Below are 12643 nucleotides of genomic sequence, written 5' to 3'. Positions count from 1 at the left end.
CCACTTTTAGACCAGATGACAACATTGTAGTTGAGAGAAGGTGCACAAACACACATTGCTCATGCAAATGAAGTTTCTGATGATCTGTCATGATGAGAAACAAAAAAATTGTTGGCTGGCTACATCGTAAAAGTACGTAGGTGTATGTAGAAGAGGTCTCGTCAGAGAATATAACGACTGGCTTTAAAAAAAGGCTGCCAGATATCTTGCATGAGCAGAGGGGTAAAGGACTCAAGCAATAAACTGCAAACCAGTTTAGCAACTTGCTTACTTACTAGGGTCAGCCACTTGAAATGGCTTCAATGTCAATGTAACATCTGCCCCACACAGTATCTGTGCGTTAACGATGTTGATGAGTATGACGTGTCTCGTCTCTGATGCCCAGGAAGCTACGATTCAAACTTCCATTAGACAACTCTGCAAACGTTATAATGTCAACGTATGTTAATTACTCAAAAAATATGGAGTTTCGCTGAGCAACTATCTTCATTTACTCCCGTTAATACCAGTATGTACTTCCAAAAAAGGTCTTAATAAAAATGTACAAGGATCCAGGGTCACACTCCAACACTCAGACATCATTTAAAAACAAAGCATTTGTGTTAAGTGAGTCTGCCAGATCAGAGGCAGTAGGGATGACCAGGGATGTTCTCTTGATAAGTGTGCAAATTGGACCATTTTCTGTCCTGCTAAGCATTCAAAATGTAACGAGTACTTTTGGGTGTCAGGGAAAATGTATGGAGTAAAAAGGACATCATTTTCTTTAGGAATGTAGTGAAATAAAAGTAAAAGTTGATATAAATAGTAAAGTACAGATACCCCAAAAACCGATTTAAGTAGTACTTTAAAGTGATTTTACTGAAGTGCTTTACACCGCTGATATTTAGTAACATATTTCGACATTATAACCAGTGGTGATTTTAGCATGTAAATCTTGGTGGGGCAAACTAAACATTTTTTTTTTGTTGATGCATGCCAGCAAAGCCACAACACAACACTAAACAATACATTTATTGCACTATAACGGTGACAAACAGTGCCCACAAACTGTTCGGGCCTACATAAAGCTGTCCCAACAGCAGAGTCCCAAAAGCAGTCCCAAAACCTTACCACTGCTACACGTGGCTATCAGCGGAGCCTTGTCTGGCAGCGAAACAGTTAATTCTGCCTCATTTACTGCCTTTAAAAAAAAAAAAAACATAGCTGAAATGGCTGACTTGTTTAAACAAATGTGGTTTCTATTGATGTACAAACTATGGCAAAAGGGGAAGACGAGCGGATAAGAGGCAATACGTAATTTCGATTAAGACATTAATGAGCGAGCTAGGATATACACGTAGCCAATATAACTATTTGTTCAGCACCTTTGAAATGTACAACGACGGAATTCAGAACATGGGCCGTTCTTACAGTATTCTCCCTATACATCAAGTCAGAACTGTAGGATAAATAAAGGGGGATATAAGCAGACAATGAAAGCTCCTACAATATTCAATGATTACATTTCTATAAAACATGCTATAGGCTACATGTGCGCCACCAAGTCAGAACAGTAGGCAAAATTAAGAGGGAGAAAGGGACCAAATTATTAGGGTGAGGCACATGGGCTACTAACAGCTTACTACACAACATACACTTAGCATTTACTTTCTTAGCTACAGTATACATATCTCCCAGGCATATTACATAATTCATGCAGCAGCATACAATACATCTTTGGACTCACCTTGTTGTGCTGTGCCCACTTGAACAGGAAGGTGGTCATTAAACTTTGTCATCAAAGTCTGGCATTCTATGGATTTATGGTGCTTTCAAGACAACTGGGAACTCGGAAAAACACAAGGTTGAATCATGATGATATCAGTGATCTTCAGGTCGGAGCTCTAGAAAGAGGCCAGAGTTCCCGACTTGCAATTCCGAATTGGACGACCATTCAAAACGTATTTTCCCAGTCGGCGCTTGTTTTTTTCTGAGTTCCCAGTTGTTTTGAATTCACTGAAGTTAGATTTCCCAGTCCTGAGTTTCCAGTTGTTTTGAGCACGGCAGAAGTCATGTTGGATTGACAGCATGGCCAATGTTGAATGTTTATCCATTTAAGCTTGGAAAAGAGGCCTTTAAATAAAGACTTGGGACCACACATCTAAATCTGACCACACAACTGAATAGCAGGCTAGTGACTGCTTTGCAATGCTTGCAGTTAGCCACTGATTCCTTCCAAACCACTCATTGTTGAATTTGCGATTTCCAACTTGTTGTGTAATGTTTATGTACCTGTGGATATATTTCAAGGCCTACCTTCAAACTCAGTGCCTCTTTGCTTGACATCATGGGAAAATCAAAAGAAATCAGCCAAGATCTCAGAAAAATAATTGTAGGCCTCTACACGTCTGGCTCATCCTTGGAAGCAATTTCCAAATGCCTGAAGGTACCACATTCATCTGTACAAACAATACTACGCAAGTATAAACACCATGGGACCACGCAGCAGTCATAGCATTCAGGAAGGAGACACGTTCTGTCTCCTAGAGATGAACGTACTTTGGTGCAAAAAGTGAAAATCAATCCCAGAACAACAGCAAAGGACCTTGTGAAGATACTGGAGGAAACAGGTACAAAAGTATCTACATCCACAGTTAAACGAGTCCTATAACGACATAACCTGAAAGACCACTCAGCAAGGAAGAAGCCACTGCTCCAAAACTGCCATAAAAAAGCCAGACTACGGTTTGAAACTACACATGGGGACAAAGATCGTACATTTTGGAGAAATGTCCTCTGGTCTGATGAAACAAAAATAGAACTGTTTGGCCATAATGACCATTCTTATGTTTGGAGGAAAAAGGGGGAGGCTTGCAAGCCGAAGAACACCATCCCAACCGTGAAGCACGGGGGTGGCAGCATCATGTTGTGGGGGTGCTTTGCTACAGGAGGGACTGGTGCACTTCACAAAATAGATGGCATCATGAGGAAGGATAATTATGTGGATATATTGAAGCAACATCTCAAAACATCTGTCAGGAAGTTAAAGCTTGGTCGCAAATGGGTCTTCCAAATGGACAATGACCCCAAGCATACTTCCAAAGTTGTGGCAAAATGGGTTAAGGACAACAAAATCAAGGTATTGGAGTGGCCATCACAAAGCCCTGACCTCAATCCTATAGAAAATATGTGGGCAGAACTGAAAAAGCGTGTGTGAGCAAGGAGGCCTACAAACCTGACTCAGTTACACCAGCTCTGTCAGGAGGAATGGGCCAAAATCCCCCTAACTTATTGTGGGAAGCTTGTGGAAGGCTACCTGAAACATTTGACCCAAGTTAAACAATTTAAAGGCAATGCTACAAAATACTAATTGAGTGTATGTAAACTTCTGACCCACTGGGAATGTGATGAATGAAATAAAAGCTGAAATAAATCAATCATTCTCTCTACTATTATTCTGAAATTTCACATTCTTAAAATAAAGTGGTGACCCTAACTGACCCAAGACAGGGAGTTGTGACTAGGATTAAATGTTTGGAATTGTGAAAAACTGAGTTTAAATGTATTTGGCTAATGTATGTAAACTTCCGACTTCAACTGTATGTCTGGAAGTAGCTAGCAAGCTAGCCAGTTAGCTTGGGTGCTGTTAGGTCAGAATGCTTGGATCGACCCTAGTTCTCAGCCAGAGCGTCCAGTGTGCGCTCTGAACACTCCGAGAGCGAAACACTCTGAATTTACAAACGGCCAGAGCACACTCTGGCGCTCCAGATCAAATTTACGAACACACCCGTTGTATAAGCCAGCCTTTAGTCTTGAAATCTTGGTTGTTTAGTACATGGCCTCACATGTGAATCCTTGAAGAGATGGCTGGGGCTAAAGCTTAAGAGGGTGTGAAGGATACAGAATGGGTGTGGACAAAGAAGAGCTCTCAAGTAGGTACCAAAACATTCAAGGGCCATTTTCTCAAAAGTGAGGTTACAAATGTATCAACTTTCAAATAATTACTTTCCCATTGTTCCTCAACTGTAGTGTATGATATACACATTTGTAGCTTGGAGTCTCTACTTTTATCCAATGCAAAAAACACAATTAAAAATGTTGCTACATAAGACCCAATATAGCCGGTCGGTCACATATGTGACACGTATTAATGCCAAAATAACATGCAAAACAGGCTAAACAGGTGGGCCTCTGCCCAAACTGCCCTGAATGACGGGTCACCACTGAATTATCTATGATTTCATTCCCCCCCCCCGTTTTTGTGAGAGATGTGGCCAATTTAGTTTGTTTCCCGGCGCTTCAACTGAAGGGTATTGCGCTACTTTGTTCAACTTGGCTTTCCATACAAATCCCTCCATTAAAAAAGAAACCTGGTTTTTGGTCGCTTTCTCATTATAAAAACCGCCATGGTGAGATGAATCCTACCACTATGTATGGCTTTTATGTGTGCCTGCGTCAGCCACAAAGCCTAGAAAAACCGCCATGCATGCATCCAATTTATTTTGTCAGGCAAGTCCACATTATTCTCACATATTTTAGAATGTAATAATAATTTCAATATCAAGCCATTGGCAAGGCCCAAAGTATTCATTATTCTTAAAGTGGTAATAGCCTACTTTGACACTTTTCTACAATCACCAGAAAGAACTCAAAGATAGTAAATCCGTGTTTTCTATCGAGTGAGATGTGTGTAGATCTTTGTTTTGGTAGCACTGTGTGATGCACTGTCATCTACTTCTACACATGGACACAGCTATGTCGCAGAGAAATGACTAGTTCTGGCAAAGATGCTGGAAAATTCTAGATGTGCGGCAGCTTGAGCGGTACAAAATGATTTACTATCTTTGAGTTTTCTCTGGTGTTTGTAGAACCACCTGCAACTGGACACTAACATTTATAAGATTTGTTTTACAGAATTGATAACGAAGAGAGTATCACCAATACCAGTTTAGTTGAAGAATCTATGGCTGTATTTGTCTAGGCAAACCTGTAATACTGACGAATGAGTTTAGAAATCAAGCTCTGGTTATCTTATTACAGGGCACATTGGATACATATTGCCCAGCTGTTTTTAGAGAAGATTGTATTGCAATGTATGCTATGTGTGTTGGATATGCTGTGTTGGCTAATATGCATTCTAGTATACATGACACAAGTGTGTGTGTGTGTGTGTGTGTGTGTGTGTGTGTGTGTGTGTGTGTGTGTGTGTGTGTGTGTGTGTATCTACATGCTTTTATGTGGGTTTCTATGCAAAGTAAATGTTTGAATGTTTTTTAAGCCCGCAGCTAGTTGTTAAACCTCCATTCTAGCATACTTGACACACAAACATATTTGGATCTACATGCTTTTATGTGGGTTTCTATGGAAAGTATATGTTTGAATGTTTCTTTAAGCCCACAGCTAGTGACTTGAAATGAGACATATCAAGATTCAAAAATGTTATTCACTGACAAAGATGGCTAATGAAGCATTAGCCCCTCCTGAGCAGCCAAATTTACATTTACAGTAGCTGGCTAGGTTAGTAAAACTTACATTGGCTAGCTTTCAATAAATTGGCTAGGTGTAGGTAGTAGGTGTAGTTATCGCCATAGGCTACTTTGGGCCATTTGGTAGTTTTGTCTCCCCAGCTGCTCTCCAGCAAGTTGAAAGGACATATAGGCAAGCCGACAAGAATCAACTTTTTTAAATACCTAGACCGTTCGAGGGCAGCAAAGACTGGAAGTAGTTATACGACATATCTAAAACAAGCGAATTCGATTGAAAAACTTCTCTAGTTAGCCAGCCAACAACTGTCAGTGTTAGCAGGTCGGGTAACAAATTAGTGTGTAGAATAACTTTGTGACAGCCAAGTATATTAATAACGGCACGTGAGGCTGCAGAAAAAGTTTATTGAAACGGCAAAAAAGGGTCAGTAAGTTGCTTAGAATGCCGCCAAAGTTTGGCTAATTACATGGGAGTAAAGGCTGTACCCTACTCGGGGGCATGGCCACATTAATACTTTAATCCAGCTGAAGCAATCTGATTATATAGTGTGAGTTCTACAGTAGACCTAGCTACATAAACTGTATGTGTGTAAGCATCTCTCTGACAATGTGAAGTTTTTGTTTACAACAACAAAAAGTTGGGGGGGTTATCAGCATTGCTGGCTTCATTAAAAACGGTCAATCTGATGTTTCCACTTCCCAATAACAGCACTTACAGTTGACTGACGAACTGATTACAAACTCAAAGACACCAGCAATAGTGCTGAGGAAAGCGGATGCCCCACACTCCTATGTGGTTGACCCAGGCTCGGCTGAGGTACGGAAGAACAAAACACACGTCAGAGCTCTACCAGATCTACCAGCCACACAGGCTGAGGAGGCCACAGACAACGCACAAAAAGAGGGGGAAGGAGAGTGAATGCTCACAGAGCCACAAGCTTGCCCAAAAAGGGATGTGAAGCCACCAGAGTGGCTGAAAGACGATATTATGTGAATAGAATACATACTGTTGGGGACTGAAAAACATCCCCACAGCATGATGTTGCCATCACCTTGCTTCACCGTAGGGATGGTGCCAGGTTTCCTCCAGACTTGATGCTTGGCATCCTGGCCAAAGAGTTCAATGTTGGTTTCATCAGACCAGAGAATCTTGTTTCTCATGGTCTGAGAGTCATTTAGGTGCTTTTTGGCAAACTCCAAGCGGGCTGTTATGTGCCTTTTACTGAGGAGTGGCTTCTGTTTGGCCACTCTACCATAAAGGCCTGATTGGTGTAGTGCTGCAGCGATGGTTGTCCTTCTGGAAGGTTCTCTCATCTCCACAGAGGAACTCTGTCAGAGTGACCATCGGCTTCTTGGTCACCTCCCTGACCAAGGCCCTCCCCCAATTTTTTTTCTCAGTTTGGTCGGGCGGCCAGCTCTAGGAAGAGTCTTTGTGGTTCCAAACATCTTACATTTAAAAACGAATGAAGGCCACTGTGTTCTTGGGGACCTTCAATGCTGCAGACATTTTTTGGTACCCTACCACAGATCTGTGCCTCGACACAATCCTGTCTCTGAGCTCAACGGACAATTCCTTCAGCCCCATGGCTTGGTTTATGCTCTGACATGCACTGTCAACTGTGGGACCTTATATAGACAGGTGTGTGCCTTCCCAAATCATGTCCAATTAATTGAATGTATCACAGGTGGACTCCAATCAAGTTGTAGAAACATCTCAAGGATGATCAATGGAAACAGGATGCACCTGAGCTCAATTTCGAGTCTCAAAGCAAAAGGTCTGAATACTTAGGTAAATAAGCCATTTCAGTTTTTTTGTTTGTTTATACATTTGTCAACATTTCAAAAAAACAGTTTTTGCTTTGTCATTATATGGTATTGTGTATTAGATTGATGCGGGAGAAAAAAAATATTTGATCAATTTTAGAATAAGGCTGTAACATAACAAAATGTGGGAAAAGTGAAGCGGTCTGAGTACTTCCCGAATGCACTGTATATTTGTTAGCTGAGAGATTGTCCTGAGACATGCAAAACATGTCAACATGGTGAACTATTGCCCAGTTCCTGTGCTATATTTGGATGTGTGTAATAATCCCTTTCCTTTCAACACAGAGGGATTGGCTAGTCCCAGAAATGTCAGTCAGAGCATTGTAATGTGGGAGACAACCAGTTTGCCTAGGAGGACAAGGATTGGCTTGAAACCAGAGTCTAAACACTCTCACTGACATGAACCATGGACTCAAATGCAAACACTAAGATTAACCTGAAATACATCAAATATTATGACTGTGTGATTGAACCACTCCATGACAAAGGTCCTTAATAAGCAAGATGAAGACGAAGAGCCTAACAGGTTGGGGAAAGTGTGCGTGGCACCCAGCATCACTCTTACCTAGTTAATCAGCTTATGTGATTGGCTGGAAATTTCAGAGGGGGGAGGGAGCGTTTAACCTGTGTGTTACGGCAGAGGTGGTAGGCAGCTTACACTGGAGCAGCACTGTCAACACAAGAGAAGACTGAATGATGAGCACTCACATTGGCTCGGTTTGTAGGGAGGATGAGAGCGACGCACTGAGATGAGGATGAGGAACAGGAACAGGGGATCTGGAGTAAGGGAAAGGGAAGACATCATCATCATACACATAGTGGCTAGTATAGCCTAATGGCCATAAAGGGTTCATTCATTCATTAGGCTACAGCATGGATATCAATTTCATTCATGATAAAAGGGGATATGTTCAGTAGAAACGTTAGAATCAGAAATAGAATACATTATAGAATTTGTATAAAGCGAACTGTTGGTTCTTTATATCCAAGTTGTCTGTTAATGTGATGTAGGGCCAACTACTGCTACACCACAAAACCTGTTTTGTTCAATTCTCAACTTTTTCCTTCTGCAGTAAGTGATGTTCTTCCAGAGTAGGAGCAATAGCAGAGTCCCAATCCCCATGTTGCGCTACAAGGTGCTACCAACCCATTGTGCAGCACTATAGGAACAAAACATGAGGGAGAGCAGAGTTACTTACCTGTGTTCTGACCCCCAAAAAAATTCTGACCAGAGATAATGAACTACACAACAGGATTGTTAGCACCTCCACTTGGAAATGTCAAACAGGCAGAAAAATAGGGATATTTGTTATTTCAACTGATATCTTATTTCCACTTAATGCCAAAGTATATGGATAATTCAGGTGCAGATGGGAGCATGCTGTCCTATAAAGTCCTACTTCCCTACAGGCAGCAGAAAATAAATAGGCTCTTTTAATACACCTGTGATGGAACATTTTAACTGGTGAAGAGACAGCCTTGAAAATGTTCATCTTGTCTTAGTGCCATAAATAATCCTTGGTTCCTGCCTGTGCTTGGTAAAGATATGAGGGGGCGGCGACATGACCTCCTCCTCAGGACCACCTGGCAGAACACCCAGAATATGTTCCATAAGTTAACTTCTTTGGGATCTGCGGGCAGTATTGAGTAGCTTGGATGAATAAGGTGCCCAGAGTAAACTGCCTGCTACTCAGGCACAGAAGCTAGGATATGCATATTATTAGTATATTTGGATAGAAAACACTCTGAAGTTTCTAAAACTGTTTGAATGATGTCTGTGAGTATAACAGAACTCATATGGCAGGCAAAAACCTGAGAAAAATCCAACCAGGAAGTGGGAAATCTGAGGTTTGTAGTTTTTCAAGTGATTGCCTATCCAATATACAGTGTCTGTGGGGTCATATTGCACTTCCTAGGCTTCCACAACCTTGTTTCATGCTTCTACTGTGAATGGGGTGAGAATCAGAGCTATTGGAATCAGGTGTCTGGAAAAATGCCATGAGCTCAGTCACGCGCACAGCCGTAAGAGCGAGCTGAGTTCCTTTACATTTCTAAAGACAAAGGAATTGTCCGGTTGGAATATTATTGAAGATTTATGATAAAAACATTCTAAAGATTGATTCTATACATCGTTTGACATGTTTCTACAAACTGTAATGCAACTTTTTAAAACTTTTTGTCTCGACTTAGTGCATGCGCCTACAGCATTTGGAATAGTGAAGTGAACGCGCGAACAAAAAGGAGGTATTTGGACATAAATATGGACTTACTCAAAACAAAACAAACATTTATTGTGGAACTGGGATACCTGGGAGTGCATTCCGATGAAGATCATTAAAGGTGAGTGAATATTTATAATGCTATTTCTACCTTTTGTTGACTCCAACATGGCGGGTATCTGTATGGCTTGTTTTGGTGTCTGAGCGCTGTACTCAGATTATCGCATAGTGTGCTTTTGCTGTAAAGCTTTTTTGAAATCTGATACAGCGGTTGCATTAAGGAGAAGTATATATTTAATTCTATGTAAAACACTTGTATCTTATATCAACGTTTATGATGAGTATTTCTGTAAATTGATGTGGCTCCCTGCAAAATCACTGTATGATTTGGAGGCAAAACATTACTGAACATAACGCGCCAATGTAAACTGAGATTTTTTTTATATAAATATGAACTTTATCGAACAAAACATACATGTATTGTGTAACATGAAGTCCTATGAGTGCCATCTGATGAAGATCATCAAAGGTTAGTGATTCATTTTATCTCTATTTCTGCTTTTTGTGAATCCTCTCTTTGGCTGGAAAATGGCTGTATGTTTTTTGTGACTAGGTCGCTGACCTAACATAATCATATGGTATGCTTTCACCGTAAAGACTTTTTGAAATCAGACACTGTGGCTGGATTAACAAGAAGTGTTAAGCTTTAAAATGGTGTATAATACTTGTATGTTTGAGGAATTTTAATTATGAGATTTCTGTTGTTTTGAATTTGGCGCCCTGCAATTTCACTGGCTGTTGTTGAGGTGGGATGCGTCCCACATATCCCAGAGAGGTTAAGATAGGAGACTATTTTTATTTATTTATTTATTTATTTATTTCACCTTTATTTAACCAGGTAGGCAAGTTGAGAACAAGTTCTCATTTACAATTGCGACCTGGCCAAGATAAAGCAAAGCAGTTCGACAACATACAAAAACACAGAGTTACACATGGAGTAAAACAACATACAATCAATGATGCAGTAGAAAAAAATAAGACTATATACAATGTGAGCAAATGATGTGAGATAATGGAGGTAAAGGCAAAAAAATGCCATGGTGGCAAAGTAAATAAAGTATGGCAAGAAAAACACTGGAATGGTAGATTTGTAGTTTGAAGAAAGTTAAAAGTTAAAATATAAATAATATGGTGCAAAGGAGCAAAATAAATAAAATAAATAAATACAGTAGGGGAAAAGGTAGTAGTTTGGGCTAAATTAAAGATGGGCTATGTACAGGTGCAGAGATCTGTGAGCTGCTCTGACAGCTGGTGCTTAAAGCTAGTGAGGGAGATAAGTGTTTCCAGTTTTAGAGATTTTTGTAGTTCGTTCCAGTCATTGGCAGCTGAGAACTGGAAGGAGAGACGACCAAAGGAGGAGTTGGCTTTAGGGGTGACCAGAGAGATATACCTGCTGGAGCGCGTGCTACAGGTGGGTGCTGCTATGGTGACCAGTGAGCGGAGATAAGGGGGGACTTTACCTAGCAGGGTCTTGTAGATGACCTGGAGCCAATGTGTTTGGCGACGATTATGAAGTGAAGGCCAGCCAACGAGAGCATACAGGTCGCAGTGGTGGGTTGTATATGGGGCTTTGGTGACAAAACGGATGGCAAATGCCAGAGACATGCCGGAACCAACCCTATGAACTATGCCTATGTAACTGTCTGTAACCAGTATATAAGAGATCTGACGGGACTGACCCGAGAGAGCTCCTGACAGATGTGCACTATGTTGCATCCAGTTTGTTGGAAGCTCTCCAGTTAACTGTTAATAAACAATTATTAATTTAAGATTGACTTCGAGTGACCCTGTGTAGAATTTCCATGACACACCTTTGTACATTACAAATGGGTTTAGTATAGCTACAGTTGGAAAACTTTGAGAGTAAGGTTATCTAATATGAGAGAGGAGAAATATGAACAAAACACACAATCACATGAATGACAAAGCATGAAGGCAATGGTCCTATGCCATCCTGTCACGGAGGAGAGGACATTCATTTGCTCAGGCCTCCCCCATGTTGATCCTGCAATCCTCATTATCCCAATTAGCTTACGTGATTATGATATTTCTATATTAACTTTTGCCTAACAAATCCTTCCACAACCTATCATTTGTTTATAAACAGCATTGTTTTCACCTAAATTAATTCATTGGTGAACACACTTGCAAATTCAATGTAAGAAATTGCATAGCCCATCCCTAGTGCCAAGCCATGGTCTGTGTATTCATCTTTGTTCAACTAGCTATACACTTTATCCCCAGTAAATCTTTATAACATGCTCATTACCATAATGCGCAAATAATTTAATAATACATTACAATATTCAATAATTAAATTCTCTAAATCTCTCTTCACAACAATCAGATCAAAATGGTGAGTCAGCCACTGAAATGACTGTATTGAACACAATTCAGTTGAGAACCCAGATGGGGCCTTGATGAATGTCGTGGGAGGAAGACAAATAGGCCTACTCAAGCCCTAACTGGTCTCCCCACATTGAGCATATCAACTGACCTGGGCTAAAATAAAATATTAATAGTGCACCATAAAATAAATAAAATGGACATTACTATATTTCATGACAATAAGTATGACCACATATTTTGAGAGTAGTGTCAACATTTCACACAATTTGGGGTAAAACCCTGAGAGAGATGGTCCAGTGTGGCTCAATTGGTAGAATATGGCGCTTGCAACGCCAGGGTTGTGGGTTCAATTCCCATGGGAAACCAGTATGGAAAAAAAGTACCAAAATGTATTCACTCATTACTACTGTAAGTCACTCTGGAGGGTCTGCTAAATGACTAAAACGTAAAAATCTAAAAGAGAAAGTAAGAAAATAACATGTCCTACGAGGAAACGCTATACAGCTATCACTCAAGAAACACTTTCATTAATTATTAATAAAATGAAGGTATTCATTAATAAAATTAGAACTAGATTACATTTAAAAATCATAATACCAGTGTTCAAACAAGTCAGCAAAATTGTTACACAAGCCATACAACTATGGAGCTCAATGTAATATGGTTAATATGGTTATACAATAAAACTTATGAAAATAAATAATTAATATGATACATTAGAATACATGA

The 12643-nt window shown here is 40.2% G+C and overlaps 1 protein-coding gene across 2 annotated transcripts in view; it reads right to left on the bottom strand.

The window, feature by feature from the left end:
- Positions 1-12643, bottom strand: part of LOC115158117 (AT-rich interactive domain-containing protein 3A) — a 63395-nt gene that overhangs the window by 50441 nt on the left and 311 nt on the right. The window contains exon 2 of one of the 2 annotated variants that reach the window (XM_029706672.1): positions 7995-8063. The gene's annotated coding sequence lies outside the window, so the exon portion shown is untranslated. Of the gene's footprint in view, positions 1-7851; positions 7957-7994; positions 8064-12643 lie in introns of both variants that reach the window. The other variant, XM_029706674.1, reaches the window with a different exon arrangement.

Source organism: Salmo trutta, chromosome 22 (assembly GCF_901001165.1).
Source record: "Salmo trutta chromosome 22, fSalTru1.1, whole genome shotgun sequence".
In the NCBI taxonomy this organism is placed as follows: Eukaryota; Metazoa; Chordata; class Actinopteri; order Salmoniformes; family Salmonidae; genus Salmo; species Salmo trutta.
Note: the sequence above shows the minus strand (reverse complement) of the source record. Positions and strands in the feature narration are given on the sequence as shown.